The sequence below is a fragment of the Thamnophis elegans genome, chromosome 17 (assembly GCF_009769535.1).
Source record: "Thamnophis elegans isolate rThaEle1 chromosome 17, rThaEle1.pri, whole genome shotgun sequence".
Classification (NCBI taxonomy): Eukaryota; Metazoa; Chordata; class Lepidosauria; order Squamata; family Colubridae; genus Thamnophis; species Thamnophis elegans.
This window is the reverse complement of record NC_045557.1, coordinates 7120284-7135967: the sequence shown is the minus strand read 5'-3', so window position 1 is coordinate 7135967 and position 15684 is coordinate 7120284. Positions and strand designations below refer to the sequence as shown.

General features: G+C 48.3%; 1 protein-coding gene across 9 annotated transcripts in view; it reads left to right on the top strand.

Moving 5' to 3' along the window:
* The window catches only part of MARK2 (microtubule affinity regulating kinase 2), a 126895-nt gene that overhangs the window by 37406 nt on the left and 73805 nt on the right, over nucleotides 1-15684 (top strand). The gene's annotated exons all lie outside the window — the stretch shown is intronic.

The following is a 15684-nucleotide window of genomic DNA, read 5'->3' as shown; positions in this document are numbered from 1 at the left end:
GGCTTGGCTGTCATCTCACCTGGGACCCTAACCCTTGCTGCCTTTCAGTACCTAATCTTTGGCCAGGTGTGCAGTCTGAAGGTGTAGCATGCCTTAGGAAAGCAGAGCAGCTGTTAGGACTGCACGGACATATTTCCTTGGGGGTGGGGGGGAAACACAACAGATCTCAGGCCTAGCTCTGCACCATCGACAGTCCTCAACCTGCAGCCTCAGCTGGGCCCAGAATTTCTGCCGTTAACCAAGATGGTCGTTAAGTGAGTTGTGTCCAATTTTACGACCTTCTACCACTACCTCCCCCCAACAGTGAGGTTGTAAGTGCAAAGCCTGGCTGTTAAGTCCCTTTTCCCAGTGCCGTCGCAACTTTGAGTGGCTGTAAGTCGAGGACCTACATAAGGACTGAGGCAGCAGCCGTGTCGAAGGGAAGGCACCCTTGCCGGGAATATCCCACCAGCCTCGTAGCCCTGAGTGAGGGGGGGCTGCTTGAATGAAACGTGACTAAACCGTCCGGATTGAGACGTTCCCTCTTTTTCTTCTGTGGATGCAACCTGGGAAAAGTTTGAATGAACTCTTGAGATTCTCCCTTTCGGAAGGAAGGAAGAAACGGCCCGTTGTCTTCTATGGGCCTGGCCAGTCCTGCTATTAAAAGCTTCCTTTTATACCTCGGCTATTTTTACAGATGGCATGCCTACTCGGGCCGGCCAGAAAAACACAGAGGTGCCTTGGATTTATTTTGGTGTCCTTGAATAATGTCCAAGCCTGTTGTCGCTTGTACCCTCTTCTTCGTCTCCTTCCTCGGCGCGCCGGAAGTCAAATTTAAAAAAAAAAAAACATTCTGTTTTGAACGCTTTAAGCAGTTCACCTTAAATCAGCATGCCACTTAACCACCGTCTGTTTTTAGTGACCGTCAGAAGTTACAACAGCACTGGGGAAAAGGGATCGATGACCGTTTTTCACACTTTACGACCATTGCAGCATCCCAGCGGTCTCGTGATTGTTCGGACCGAGGCTTCCCAAGAGCTAGAAGTCCCGACAGAAAATCCTTTTCAGTGGAGGACTATCTGGAGTGCTAGAAGCTGATTGGTCTTCCCTCCTGCCTATTTATCTCTCGCGTTGATGCTTTAAAATAGGGGTGTCAAGCTCAAGGCGATGCGGTCAGATCCAGCCCATGGGGCCGTCTGTTCTGAGTGAGGCTTCCCAAGAGCATGAAGCAAACTCCTTGTCCTGACAATAAACCCCTTTTATTAATTGACTGTGAATTCTGCTCATTCACCTCCAGCAAAGTCTTTCGAGGGAGGATTTACAGTCACAGACCTTATCTGGCTTGGAGAAATGCCAGGCTGATCTCTGCAGAACTTGGCCAGGAGTCTCGGAGAGTCACGAACCAATGAAGCCAACTAATTGTGTCTCCTGCAAACTCCACTCCCCTTTCGCTCCTCTTTTATTCCCTCTGTGAAGGGCCACTCATCGTCCACCTGTGGCCTTACACCCAAGTCGACCCCTGTGTATTGTGTTTGTATCCCCTTTCCCCTTTTGAGTTGTTCGCCGCCCTGAGTCCCTCCCGGAGAAGGGCGGCATACAAATAAATTAAATCTTAATCTTAAATCTTTAGCTCTTCCCTTCATCTGGCAGCTCTGCACATGCGCATGCTGGGAACAGGCTCCAGCTGTTCTTCTGCCTCACTGATGTCTGACTCTGAAGGCAGCTGGTAACTGGCATACGGCTCTGTCCCGCTCTCTTCCTCCGACACAGAACCCTCCTCAGAGCCTTCCCCAGACTCCAGGACTGGCCCAGGTTCCTCCCCAACCTCCTCACTGTCTGACTCTGCTGCCAGCTTCACTGGCTACTGGCGGGCCACAACACTGATCCAAATTCAGTAGTATTTATGATGGTCGCAGTGCCCCGGGGGCTACTCGATCCCCTTTTGACAAGCAATCTGGTAGAATTTAAGACCTTCTGTTGGCTACGTATCCTCTCTGCTCTTTTCCTCTTTTCTTTTTTTAATTTGGTGCCTGTCTGTGATTCCACCTTTAACCTTGCAAGAAGACCCCCAGCTTCTGTACTGCGACAGGTCGGAGGCAAAACATCACTCAGGGACCCTTAGTCCGTTTTTATATCCCGTTGTTTTCTGGATGCTGTTTTTCACTGCGTGGGGCCAGCGTCGCCTCGGAGGAAAAATTAACCTTCCAGCTTGGTTACATCTGGAAGATAAATAGGAATAAAGGAACGTCCCAGCATCCCAGTTCTGTGTTATTTGCTCAGATGGCTTTGCAGATCTATTTTTGGGGCTTTGTTTTTATGTTGTTGAATCGTTGGGAGTTATATAGGGAGTTAAGAGACCCCAGTGGTTTCCCAAGCAAGACTAGGAGAGTCTGCAGGAATTTCCCTAGCCTTGTAAAATTCCTGCTTTCTAAGGCAATGGAGGCCTTTGAACTCTGGGGCTGGAGAAGACTCCTGTATTGAGTCCCTTGGACTGCAAGGCCATCCAACCTATCAGTCCTAGAGGAGATCCACCCTGGCTGCTCTTTAGAAGACCAGATCCTGAAGAGGAGACTCAAATTCTTTGGCCACCTGATGAGAAGGAAGAAGGACTCTCTGGAGAAGAGCCTCATGCTGGGAACGATGGAGGGCAAAAGAAGAATAAGGGGATTTCTTTTATCTATCTGTCTGTCTGACTGCCTACCTATCTATCAACTTACCTATCTACCTACCTATATAATTATCTATCATCTATCTATCTATCTATCTATCTATCTATCTATCTATCTATCTATCTATCATCTATCTCTCCCGTGAGTCCCTTGGACTGCAAGGCCATCCAACTGGTCAGTCCTAGAGGAGATCCACCCTGGCTGCTCTTTAGAAGGCCAGATCCTGAAGAGGAAACTCAAAGACTTTGGCCACCTGATGAGAAGGAAGAAGGACTCCCTGGAGAAGAGCCTCATGCTGGGAACGATGGAGGGCAAAAGAAGAAGAAGGGGACAGCAGAGGAGGAGGGGGCTGGATGGAGTCACTGAAGCAGTCGGCCTGAGCTTCAATGGACTCCAGAGGATGGGAGAGGACAGGAAGGCCTGGAGGAACGTTGTCTAGGGGAATCATGATGGGTTGGACATGATTTCCCAACTCACAACAACAAAAGGCAGTTCATCCCAAGCTGAGCGTCCAATATCTCGTCTCCAGCCCCGGCAAGAAAAAGGTCCCTGCTGTATGGACTTTGTGGAAGGCAGATGTTTCGTCCTCTCCTTCCTTTTTGCAATTTGGCTTTCTACAGCTGCCGTCTGCCGTTTTGCCCTTTTGAGGACTGTGGCGATTTTTTTGGCAGGGTTGCTGAGCCGTCTTCCGGGGAAGGGGGGGGGGATTTTATACAAGAAGGCCCCTTGGCCTGTTCTTGTTGACTGCGGAACTGAAAAACACTCTCATAAAGGTCATAAATAACAGGGGGAAAAAATTCCGGACGGATGTTAAAAAGAGTATCCTTAACCTCTAAAGTAGCTTGAAAAAAGAAGAACTGATTTCCAGGTCAGAGCGATCCCCCCTCCCCTCAAAAATTACCTATTTAGGACCACTGTTCAGCCCAAAATTTCTGCTGCTAAGCGAGGCATTTGTTAAAAGTGAAATTTGCCCCGTTTTACCGCCTTTCTTGCCACCGTTGTTAAGTGAATCACTGCGGCCCGTTCAGTTCGTCACACGGTTTTGAAGTGAAGCTGGCTTCCCCGTTGACAGTGCTGGTCAGAAGGGTCGTAAAAAGAGGTTCACGTCACACACACACACACACACACACACACACATACACACACACATATGGGACTCTACAACCGTAATAAATAAGAACCCGTTGCCAAGCGTCGAAATTTTGATCAGGTGATCGTGGGGATGCTGCAACGGTTGTTAAGTGTGAACAAACAGTCATAGGTCAGTTTTAACGGTGCCTTGGTAACTGGTCAGCTGTTTGTCAGAAATGATATAGGGTTGGGGTATCTCCTGATTGAGCAGGGGGTTGGACTAGAAGACCTCCAAGGTCCCTTCCAACTCTGTTATTCTGTCCTCGGTGCTCTCTGAGCTTAGTAGTTTTCTCGCGGGCATTTCATTACCAAAGTAGGTAACATCATCAGGTGTTAATGGCTGTGGATTCTCAACTTAACACCAAACAAAGTGCATTTTGCTCCAAAAACGTTCAACCTGCAGGACCGACTCTTCTCGTAGTTTGAGATGGGATGCTAGGAAGTCTTGAAAACTCTTTTGAGATGACCCTCGTCTTTCCCCGTTCTCAGCGTGGTTGCAACTTCTTACACATGATTTCTTCTCATACGTGACCCTGCGTGACATGGGTACCCTGCTTGAAGGTATATCTTTGGAGCCTTTGCAGGCAAATTAAGCTGAATATTAATTGGATCCTCCTCACCCCAAATCTAATCTTAGAAAGAGCAGGGATTCTGTGGATGTTTTTAATTTCTGGAAAACTTCACCCTGAAGGACAACAGCACTTGAGTCTAGAAGTTTGAAGATGCTGTAAATCAGGGTTTCACAACCTTGTCAGGTTTTGGCAGGACTTCAACTCCCAGAATTCCCCAGCCAGCAAGGTGCCTGGACTTCAACTCCCAGAATTCCCCAGCCAATAAAATGCCTGGACGTCAACTCCCAGAATTCCCCAGTGAATAAAATGCCTGGACTTCAACTCCCAGAATTCCCCAGTCAATAAAATGCCTGGACTTCAACTCCCAGAATTCCCCAGTCAATAAAATGCCTGGACTTCAACTCCCAGAATTCCCCAGTCAATAAAATGCCTGGACATCAACTCCCAGAATTCCCCAGCCAATAAAATGCCTGGACGTCAATTCCCAGAATCCCCCAGCCAATAAAATGTCTGGACTTCAACTCCCAGAATTCCCCAGTCAATAAAATGCCTGGACTTCAACTCCCAGAATTCCCCAGCCAATAAAATATCTGGACTTCAACTCCCGCCGGTTGGGGAATTCTGGGAGTTGAAGTCCAGGCATTTTCTTGGCTGGGGACTTCTGGGAGTTGAAGTCCAGGCATCCTGTAGTTGCCAAGGTTGCCATAAACGAACCGAAACAATAGATAGGTTAGAGAAAGAAGCCGTTGTGAAATCAAAACCGTTCCCCAAACACAATTGCGTGGACACCTGAGAGAAAATTATCCCAGCAGGAAACGGAAGATTTCTGCGATAGCAGGATTAATTTCTGAAGCTTCCCAAGTCTTTGGCAACCCACTTCAGGCATTTCCTTTATGACTGAGAGCACGTCCTTAAGAATCGGGATTATGACAAATCCCCTTTGATTTTCTTTTCTGCTGACTAAATTATGAATATGTTTTCTTTTTCAGCAGCTTTTTTTTTAAATTTTGCTGTTGCAGCCATTATCATTCAGATTCATCCTGGATTCGAACGCTTGTACCGCTTTGGGGGACACGGAGACGATTTCCAAGGGGGCGAAATTGGACATTTCCCAAATGTAGTTGGTTGTTGGGCTATATCACTTCCCTCCCCCCCAGTCCTCCTGCCTTGTAAACAAGTTCCTCCCATATATTCTGGCTCGTGAGTGGCTCTTTATCTGGATGTGAAGGACTTGAGATAAAGGAAACCCGTTGGCCAACTCAAAGAGTTACTGGCACAAAACTGAAGATTGCCATGGAAATATGATTAACCGATCCTCGGGACACATGGCGTTGTGCCTACAGCAGGAGTAGCTGCTCCTTGACATTCTCAGGCCCATAACATAATCGAGCTTCTAATAATATATATATATATATATAGAGAGAGAGAGATAGATATAGATATAGATATAGATATAATGGTCTCTTGTGACGAGCCGATGGACAGAGAATGGAAGTAGTGAACTTCCTCCCATATTTGGGCATACCGGGGGTTGTAACTTTAAATAGATACCTATCACCCTGGCTTAGCTGATAAGAAGTCGAACTCTGTGGCTTAATGGTTAACACATCTGCCTAAGATGCAATACAGCACAGGTTCGAATCCCAGTAAGGGTATGGCTAGCTGATGAGAGCTAAGTAGCTTGAAATAGATCTATACTAGTCTCCCTTTATTTATTTATCAGCACAAATACAACACACACACACACACACATATCATCATCATCATCATCATCTACACAGCAGTACAAAAAAGTTCCATGTATCCCGGGTCTTGGTTGCGAAACGTGGCAAGCCAGCATTGCAAAGCATTGATGGTTTAAGAGTTGGGGGCGGCTGCATTCTCAATAGCTTAATTCTGGCTTGGAATGAATAATTCAGATTTTTTTTTCTTTTCCCAGTGAGTTATTGGGCACAGGTAATTCTCGACTTAGGAGTACAATCGAGCCCAGGATTTACGTGGCTAAGCGAGACATCTGTTGAGTTTAAGACATTTGTCTCATTGTGCAACCTTTCTTGCCATATTTGTTAAGTACAGTTGTTAATAGCAGTAGCATTTAGACATATATTGCTTTACAGTGCTTTACAGCCCTCTCTAAGGGGTTCACAGAGTCAGCCTCTTGCCCCCAACAATCTTGAGTCCTCATTTTACTGACCTGGGAAGGACGGAAGGCTCAGTCAACCTTGAGCCGGTCAGGATTGAACTGTTGGCAGTGTGCGGAGTTAGCCTGCGGTACTAATCACTGGGAAGGAAGGGAGGGAGGGAGGGAGGGAGGAAGGAAGGAAGGAAGGAAGGAAAATAGCAATAGCACTTAGACTTATATACCATTTCACAGTGCTTTACAGCCCTCTCTAAGCGGTTTACAGTCAGCATCTTGTCATCGTTCCCCCCCCCCAACAATTTGAGGTCCTCATTTTAGCGACCTCGGAAGGACAGAAGGCTGAGTCAACCTTGAGCCTGGTGGGATTTAAACTGCCAAATTTGCAGGCAGCCGGCAGTCAGCAGAAGTAGCCTGCAGTACCGCTCATATGAGTTAAATGAGTAACACAGTTGTTAAGTGAATCAGGTTTCTCCCATTGACTTTGTCAGAAGGTCGCAGAAAGGGGATCACGTTGGCCCCCGGGACCTTCTGCGACTGTCCTAAATATGAACCCGTTGTTAAGCATCCAAATTTTAATCACGTACCCATGAGGATGGTCGTAAGTGTGAGAAAGGGTCGTGTTGCTTTTTTCCCACTGCTTTTGTCATTTCGAACGATCACTGAATGGACTGTTGTAAGTGGAGGACTTCCTGTATTGCAACAGGAGAGAATTCTGGGAGTGTGGTTGGAAAAAAATAGGCGAGGATCCTCTCTTAAAATTCTCAGAATCTTAATCAATCCTCCCCTTTAATCCAAGAATCGTTGCTGGAAAAATCCAGTAAAAGTATGGGGAGATTTCCTTAACAGCTTCTGCCTCGTACTCGTGGGAATACTAGAGGTAAACCATTTTGACAGCCATCGTGTTTTACAACCTGGCTTGCTTATTTAAGTTCCTACACCCCTCTCTGCAGGTAGTCCTCGACTTACGACCACAATTGAGACCCCGATTTCTCTCAATGAGCCAGACAAAGTGATTGAGTTTGTCAGGACCGCCGTTAAGGGAATCGCTGCAGTTATTAAGTTAGTAACTCGGTTGTGAAGGGAATTTGGCTTCCACCGTTGCTGGTCAGAAGGCCGCAAAGAGGGACTGCGTGACCCCGGGACACTGTCAACATCATCTTTTAACCACCCCATAATCCCTTGCGGAGGTGGTGTCTGGGCAACTGAATGGAGCGGAGTGTTTTACTGGCCAGATGCCCTTCCTGTTGCCAGAGCAGAGTTTTGTTCAGTAGATTGATTCTCATCGTGCTCAAAGACAGAAATATCTGCCTCTACCTAGGATCGAACTCACAGCCTCCAGATTGTGAGGCGGGAGCTCTATGTCTAGGCCACTGCACTACTTCGACCCCGGGACACACAAACCATCATAAATATGAACCCCTTGCCAAGCGTCGGAATTTTGACCACGTGGCCGTGGGGATGTTGCAATGGTCAGAAGGGTGAAGAACGGTCAGAAGTTGCTTTCTTTTTTTCTCAATGGTGCTGTCATTTCGGTCGCTAAACGAACAGTTGCAAAACAAGGACCACCTGTGATTGCCTTTTAGACGCCTTGCAGGAAGGAATCTGATTGTTTTGACCCCTGATATTAAAGATAAAGGTTCCCTTTGCACATAATATGTGCCAGTGGCTCCCGACTCTAGGGGGCGCTGCTCATCTCTGTTTCAAAGCCGAAGAGCCAGCGCTGTCCGAAGACGTCTCCGTGGTCATGTGGCCGGCACGACTCAACGCCGAAGGCGCACGGAACACTGTTCCCTTCCTACCAAAGGTGGCTCCTATTTTTCTACTTGCATTTTTTACGTGCTTTCGAACTGCTAGGTTGGCAGAAGCTGGGACAAGGAACGGGAGCTCACTCCATTATGCGGTGCTGGGGATTCGAACCGCAGAACTGCCGATCTTTCTGATCGACAAACTCAGCGTCTTAGCCACTGTGTACGGCCACAGCTGAGCCCAAAATTTCTGCGATTAAGTGAGACATACGATAAGTGAGGCTTGCCCCATTTTACGGCATTTCTTGCCACCGTTATGACGGGGACCACTGCAGCTGATAAGTTACTAACCCAGTTCTTAAGCGACTCTGGTTTCCCCCCCGTTTTATCAGAAGGCCACAAAAGGGGATCAGCAACGGTCGTAAACATGAGCTCGCCGTGTTAACGCGACGCTGGAGATTCGAACCGGCCAGCTGCCGATCTTTCTGATTGACAAGCTCAGCGTCTTAGCCACTGAGCCACTGAGAATCCCAGGAAGCTTTTCCTGAAATCGAACAAGGATGATTGCAAGTTCCAGGCAATGGGAGGAAATAATGATCTACTTTTTAATGAGTTTTTGTGATCAACTGGTAGGCGCTGGATCGCTCCCCTGGATCTCCTTGCTGCAGATCTCTCCAAGAGGCCTCTGTGTGCAGGATCCGTTCGGGGAGGAACAAGAGGGCGTGGGAGCCAGACGGAGCTCTGCTTCGCCTGCTCTGGGCCCAGCTACAGGTTCAGTCTGGATTATAGAGGAAGCAGCCTCCCTGTGCCGAAATCAAGCTGGCTGGGAAAACACTCGGGGGAAAGCACTGATGATGTTCCCTAGTTGGGTTATGAAGCGTTTGCAGGGAAGCCATCAAGCTCAGAGAACACCAAGGACCCCACAGTCCCAGTCTTCCTCCTCTTCCTCCTCCTCCTCCTCCTCCTCCTCCTCCCTTTTAGCACTGATGATGTTTCCTAGTTGGGTCATGAAATGTCTGCAGGAAAACCACTAAGCTCAGAGAGCACCAAGGACCCCACATTCCTCCTCCTTACCCCTTCTAGCACTGATGATATTACCTAGTTGGGTCATGAAACATCTTACCCATCTATTCTTCCTCCCTCCCTCCCTTCCTCAGTCCTTTCTTTCCTTCTTTCCTCAGTCCTTTCCTTCCTTCCTTCCTCAGTCCTTTCCTTCCTTCCTTCCTTCCTTCCTTCCTTCCTTCCTTCCTGTCTCGTTCCTTTCCTTCCTTCCTTGGTCCTTTCATTCCTTCCTCAGTCCTTTTCTTTCTTCCTTCCTTCCTTCCTTCCTTCCTCAGTCCTTTCATTCCTTCCTCAGTCCTTTCCTTCCTTCCTCCCCTCCCTCCCTCTCTTCCTTCTATCTGTCTCTCTCTCATCATCTATTTATCCCTCCCCTTCTGCTCTCTCATCTACTATTCTCTCTGTCTGTCTCTACCCCCCCCCAACTCTGCCTTTTCCCATGCTTTAAAAAAAAAAAGCCTAGGGAATCCCAGCTCCCTTTATTTAAGGAAGGGGATTTCTCCATTTTCACAGGTCAGAGGGGAACCTGTAGAAAAGGAATGTTCTCCAGGCGTATGTTTCCTCCCTGCCCTGCAGACCACATTCTGCTTAAGTGTAGCTGGTTTAACCGACCCTAATTGGCTGGGTTTTCACCACAAAAGCTAAACTGTGCTGTAACTCAGTGCGATGTGTGACTATTGCGTTGCTGTGAACAACTCTTCGGGCCCTTTAGTTCACGTCTTGGATCAGCCGCCCCCACCCTCTGCCTTGTTTTCTCTTGTATGGGATTGTGGCGCTGGAAGGGCTCCCTGAAGACCATCCAATCGAACCCTTTGCCCAAAAGTTGCTATTAGTGGGAGCTCCCCTTTACAGATCTGTGAACGTTTTCTCCAATAAAGCTTTAAACCAGCATGTGGGTGTGTGCAGGAACATCTTAACTCAGATTACAGATTAACACAGTTGGAAGGGACCTTAGAGGTCATCTAGTCCGATACCACCCACCCACCGCTCAAGCAGGAGACCCTGCACCATTACTGACTGATGGCAGTCCAGTCTCTTCTTGAAAGCCTCCAGTGATGAAGCCCCCCCCCCCCCCCCCCACTTCCAAAGGCAACTTCTGTTCCATGGCTTGATTGTTTTCACTGTCAGGAAATTCCTCCTTATTTCCAGGTTGAATCTCTCCTTGGTCAGTTTCCATCCATTCTTCCTTGTCTGGCCTTTAGGGGCTTTCAAAAATAGCTCGACCCCTTCCTCTCTATGGCAGCCCCTCAAATATTGGAAGACTGTTATCATGTCTCCCCTGGTCCTTCTCTTCACTAGACTAGCCATGCCCAATTCCTGCAAACGTTCATCGTAGGTTTTAGCCTCCAGTCCCCCCATCATCCTGGTTGCTCTTCTCTGCCCTCTTTCTAGAGTCCCAACATCTTTTTTATAGCGTGGTGACCAAAACTGGATGCAATACTCTTAGGTGTGGACTTAATAGGGCTTTATAGAGTGGTATTAGGACCTCACTTGATCTTGATAGTAACCGTCTGTTAATGCAATTTCAGATTGCATTGGCTTTTTTGGCTGCTGGCTCCTATTTAGCCGGTTGTCCACTAAGACTCCAAGATCTCTCTCCCAGTCACTGCTATTAAGCCTGGTTTCACCCAATCTATATATGTACTTTTGATACTTTTTTTATATGTGTACTTTTGATACTCGTAACAAGTGAACGTATAGCTGCCTTCCTCATCCCAGCTGAACCCTGACCCTAAAGTCTTTTTTTGGGGGAAGGGGGAAGCAAAAGATTTTTTTTTAAAAAAAAGCTCGAATTTCTAGTTGCATTTTTGGATTCCTCGCCACATTCAGGTGTGTTCTAGCAAAAAAAACCCAAACCCTTCTTTTTTGGGGGGGGGAAAACGATGAAAAGGGTCCTTTCTTCAGCGCCGTAAATGACCCATCAGCGGCCACGAAAGATTTAGCCACCACGCTTTTTCAAAGACCTCACCGGAGCCATTTTACCCACCGGCTGGATACGGTGGGTGAATTTGGAAGCCGCCACTCCAGCCAGGCCTCGCTAGCTTCGGGCTGCTGTTCCTTCTCCGGCCGACGTCTCCGCAGAGTTGGCACGCTTCCTGGTGTGCAGTGGATCTTGTGGCGCATACAAAGCCGTCCTCTTTCTCCCCCCCCCGCCACTCCTTCTCCTTTCCCCCCCCCCCTTCTCCCTTGGCCGTTTCTATATGATTGACGTCCTGCCAGGGTAGGAGCAGAATTGCTCAACTCCACAACGGGGCTTGTAAACAAGGATAAGCATTGTGACAGTTTTCAGCCCGTGCTGGGTCGGACTTTCTGACTCAAAACAGAACCAGAAATAAATAATAAAAAGGCCTTCGAATGCTACTTCCAGCTTGGGTGCAAACAAGCAGAGGCCTCCGGGCGGCTTTCCAAACGGGTTGGGCCTTCCTGGCCACCGTCCAGGTTGTTGGCAGGAGCAGAGAGTCACAAGGGCAGTGGCTTTTGAATGGCAAAGGACGGTGGGGGGGGGGGAGTCCTGAAGGAGAGCAGAGCCCAGGAAGGACTGCGGGGGCCCATCCACTGCCTCCCGGCAGGAAGTTTCCAAATAAAGATTTCCCTTGCACATATGTGCTGGTCGTTCCCGACTCTAAGGGGCGGTGCTCATCTCTGTTTCAAAGCCAAAGAGCCAGCGCTGTCCGAAGATGTCTCTGTGGTCATGTGGCCAGCATGACTCAACGCCAAAGGCGCACGGAACGCTGTTCCCTTCCCACCAAAGGTGGCTCCTATTTTTCTACTTGCATTTTTTACCTGCTTTCGAATTGCTAGGTTGGCAGAAGCTGGGACAAGTCACGGGGGCTCACTCCGTTACACAGTGCTAGGGATTCGAACCACCAAACTGCCGACCTTCCTGATCAACAAGCTCAACATCTTAGCCACTGAGCCACCGCGCTTACTTTTCGCATAGCCCATCGCAATTTGATCCATCATCACATTTCCTTGGCAGACTTTTTAAAGCAATGGATTTAGCAGGAGTCGGACTTCCAAGTGGGCCGCAATTCACCTGGGGGGAAGGGGAAATGGTTATAAGTGTGGGGACCAATCATATACTTGCTTTTTTTCAGTACCGTTGGAACTTGGAGTGGTCACTAAATGAATGAGGACTTGCCTGCATGCAAACCCTGGGGGCGCAGTGGTTAGAATGCAGTATTGCCGGCTAATTCTGCCGACTGCCAGCAGTTTGATTCTGAATGGCTCAAAGTTGACTCAGCTTTCCATCCTTCTGAGGATGGTAAAAGGAGGACCCAGATTGTTGGGCGTAAGAGGCTAACTCTGTAAACGCTTAGAGAGGGCTGTAAAAGCACTGTGAAGCGGTATATAATTGCTATTCCTTCCTTCCCTCCCTCCCTCCCTCCCAGTGATTAATACCGCAGGCTTACTCTGCCCACTGCCAGCAGTTCAATCCTGACCAGCTCCAGGTTGACTCAGCCTTCTATCCTTCTGAGCACAGTAAAAGGAGGACCCAGATTGTTGGGGGCAAGAGGCTGACTCTGTAAACCGCTTAGAGAAGGCTGTAAAAGCACCGTGAAGCGGTATATAAGTCTAAGGGTTATTGCTATTATCTTCCTTCCTTCCTTCCTTCCTTCCTTCCTTCCTTCCTTCCTTCCTTCCTTCCTTCCTTCCTTCTTTCCTTCCTTCCCAGTGATTAATACCGCAGGCTAACTCTGCCCACTGCCAGCAGTTCAATCCTGACCAGCTCCAGGTTGTCCCAGCCTTCCGTCCTTCCGAGGTCGTTAAAGTGAGGACTCAGATTGTTGGGAGCAATAGGCTGACTCCGTAAACCGCTGAGAGAGGGCTGTAAAGGCACTGTGAAGCGGTTATCTTAAGTCGAAGGGCTCTGGTTATTGCTGCGCATTTCAAGGTTTCTGATACTCGTCCGCGTTTTCCAAAGCTGGGAAGCTCTCCCTCTTCAGTACCCCGTCCTCAAAACAGAGGTCTTGGATTTTCTGTTGCTGTGGAAATGGCCCTCGTTTAGCCGAACTCTTCCCAGCGTGTTGGTATGCGTGCGTGCGTGCCTGTGTGTGATGTTTATGGTGCTGGAGACACTTATTCACTTGAACGCACAGAAGGAGGGCAGAGAATTTTGCACAGACGGGGGAGCTTTGATACCTCCTGTCCTGGCGGGGCCTTGGGCGAAGAGGTGCTGATTCCACAGGATGAGTCACAACTTGTCTCTGCTTAATTCCGCTCCTGGAAAAAAAAAATAGCTGATGGGTTTTTTGTGTGTCTCGCGGCCATCTTTCACCCGGTGGCCCAAGGTTGCGTCGTGCCCGTCTTTCTTCTTAAAATGTTGCTTACCTGGCAGCCCCCTTCCTCACCCCCCCAGCAGGGTGTGCATCTTAAATGCATGCGTTCCATGCGTTGAACAAGGGCAGGGAAGGAGGACTTCAACTCCCGGAATGCCTGAGCCAGCCACGTGCAAGGGTTAGAAGGCAGCATTGCGGGCTAAAACTCTGCCCACATGCCAGCAGTTCGATCCTGACCAGCTCAAGGTTGACTCAGCCTCTCGTCCTTCCGAGGTGGGTAAAACGAGGACCCAGATTGTTGTGGGGCAAAAGGCTGACTCTGTAAACCACTTAGAGAGGGCTATAAAAGCACTATGAAGCAGTATATAAATATATATGCTATTACTATTCTTTCTTCCTCCTAAAGGTTGACTCAGCCTTCTGTCCTTCCGAGGTGGGTAAAATGAGGACCCAGATTGCTGGGGACAAGAGGCTGACTCTGTAAACCTCTTAGAGAGGGCTGTAAAAGCACTGCGAAGCAGTATATAAATGCTATTGTCCTTCCTTCCTTTCTTCCCTCCCTCCCTCCCACTGGTTAGAATGCAGTATTGCAAGCTACCCATTGTCATCAGTTTGATCCTCACCGACTCAAAGTTGACTCAGCTTTCCATCCTTCCAAGGCGGGTAAAATGAGGACCCAGATTGTTGGGAGCAAAAGATTGACGCTGTAAACCGCTTAGAGAGTGCTGTAAGACACTGTAAAGTGGCATATAAATGCTATTGCCCTTCCTTCCCTCCTTCCTTCCTTCCTTCCTTCCTTCCCTCCCTCCCTCCCTCCCTCCCTCCCTCCCTCCCAGTGGTTAGAATGCAGTATTGCAAGCTGCCCACTGCCAGCAGTTCGATCCCGACCAGCTCAAGGTTGACTCAGCCTTCCGTCCTTTCCGAGGTGGGTCAAATGAGGACCCAGATTGTTGGGGGGCAAGAGGCTGACTCTGTAAACCGCATAGAGAGGCCTGCCCAACACTGCAAAGCAGTATATAAGTCCAAGCGGCATTGCTATTGCTAGACCCAAATTCAAGATTCAAAGATGCTGGCTAAGGGAACTCTGGGAGTTGAAGTCCGCCCACCTGGAGAGAGTTGGTCAAGGCTGCATTTAGCAGGAAGCTGGGCCTTGGTCCCTGCTGTGATTGCCAGTTCAGTAAGGTGCTTAAAGAGGGTTAAAACTAATAAATAAGTAATCCATAAAAGCCGGTCTTGAATAGACACGCACAGAACAGTATGGAGCTAGGGCAAGAATTAGATTGCATGGCCCCCAGCACTCAAAAATTCTCTCGAGTACTTTAAATGCCTTTTTTTTTGGTGCCCGCAGCCTTCTGTCTCCTTGAATACCTGAGCGGTGTGGTATGTGTGTGCCGCTTTTTCAGTTTTGCCTGAACCTTTTTTGTTTTTTAATTGCATACAACGCACGCACGCAGCCTGGGAAAAACAAAATTAAAAAAAGGAAAAAAAATCAGCCCAGCCATGTAAACCGAACTAAAGGCACGTTCTTTCCTGTTGCTTAAGAGGAGATTATCTCTTTTCGCTCCATCCACCCACGCGCCATCCATTATTATTTTTTAAAATTGAAATTTTAGAGCGTGAAGTCCTGGGGGCAGAATCCCTATTTGTTGTCGTTGGTTTTTTTCTCCCCTCGAGGAGCAGCTGTGCCCAAATTATGCCCGTTCTGGGCAGGAAGAGCAGAAGATGGAAAACCGATCACCATCTACTTTTCATCTCTGGTTTTAAGAACTCAGACTGGGGATAAAGTATCTTCTTTTTTTGCCTTGTTGGGCCTGTGGAGTTATTGCTCTTAGCCACTGAGCAAAATGCAGGGTTTCATCCCCGGGGATTTATTACCATGTTTTTCCTGAAAATAAGCCCTCCCCGGAGAATAAGCCCAATCAGGCTTTTGAGTGCATGCGCTAAAATAAGCCCTCCCACAACAGCAGCCACGAGGTGACCACGCTCGCCATCTCCTGCACCTCAAAAATAATAATAGCAATAGCAATAGCAGTTAGGCTTATATACCGCTTCATAGGGCTTTCAGCCCTCTCTAAGCGGTTTACAGAGTCAGCATATTGCCCCCAACAA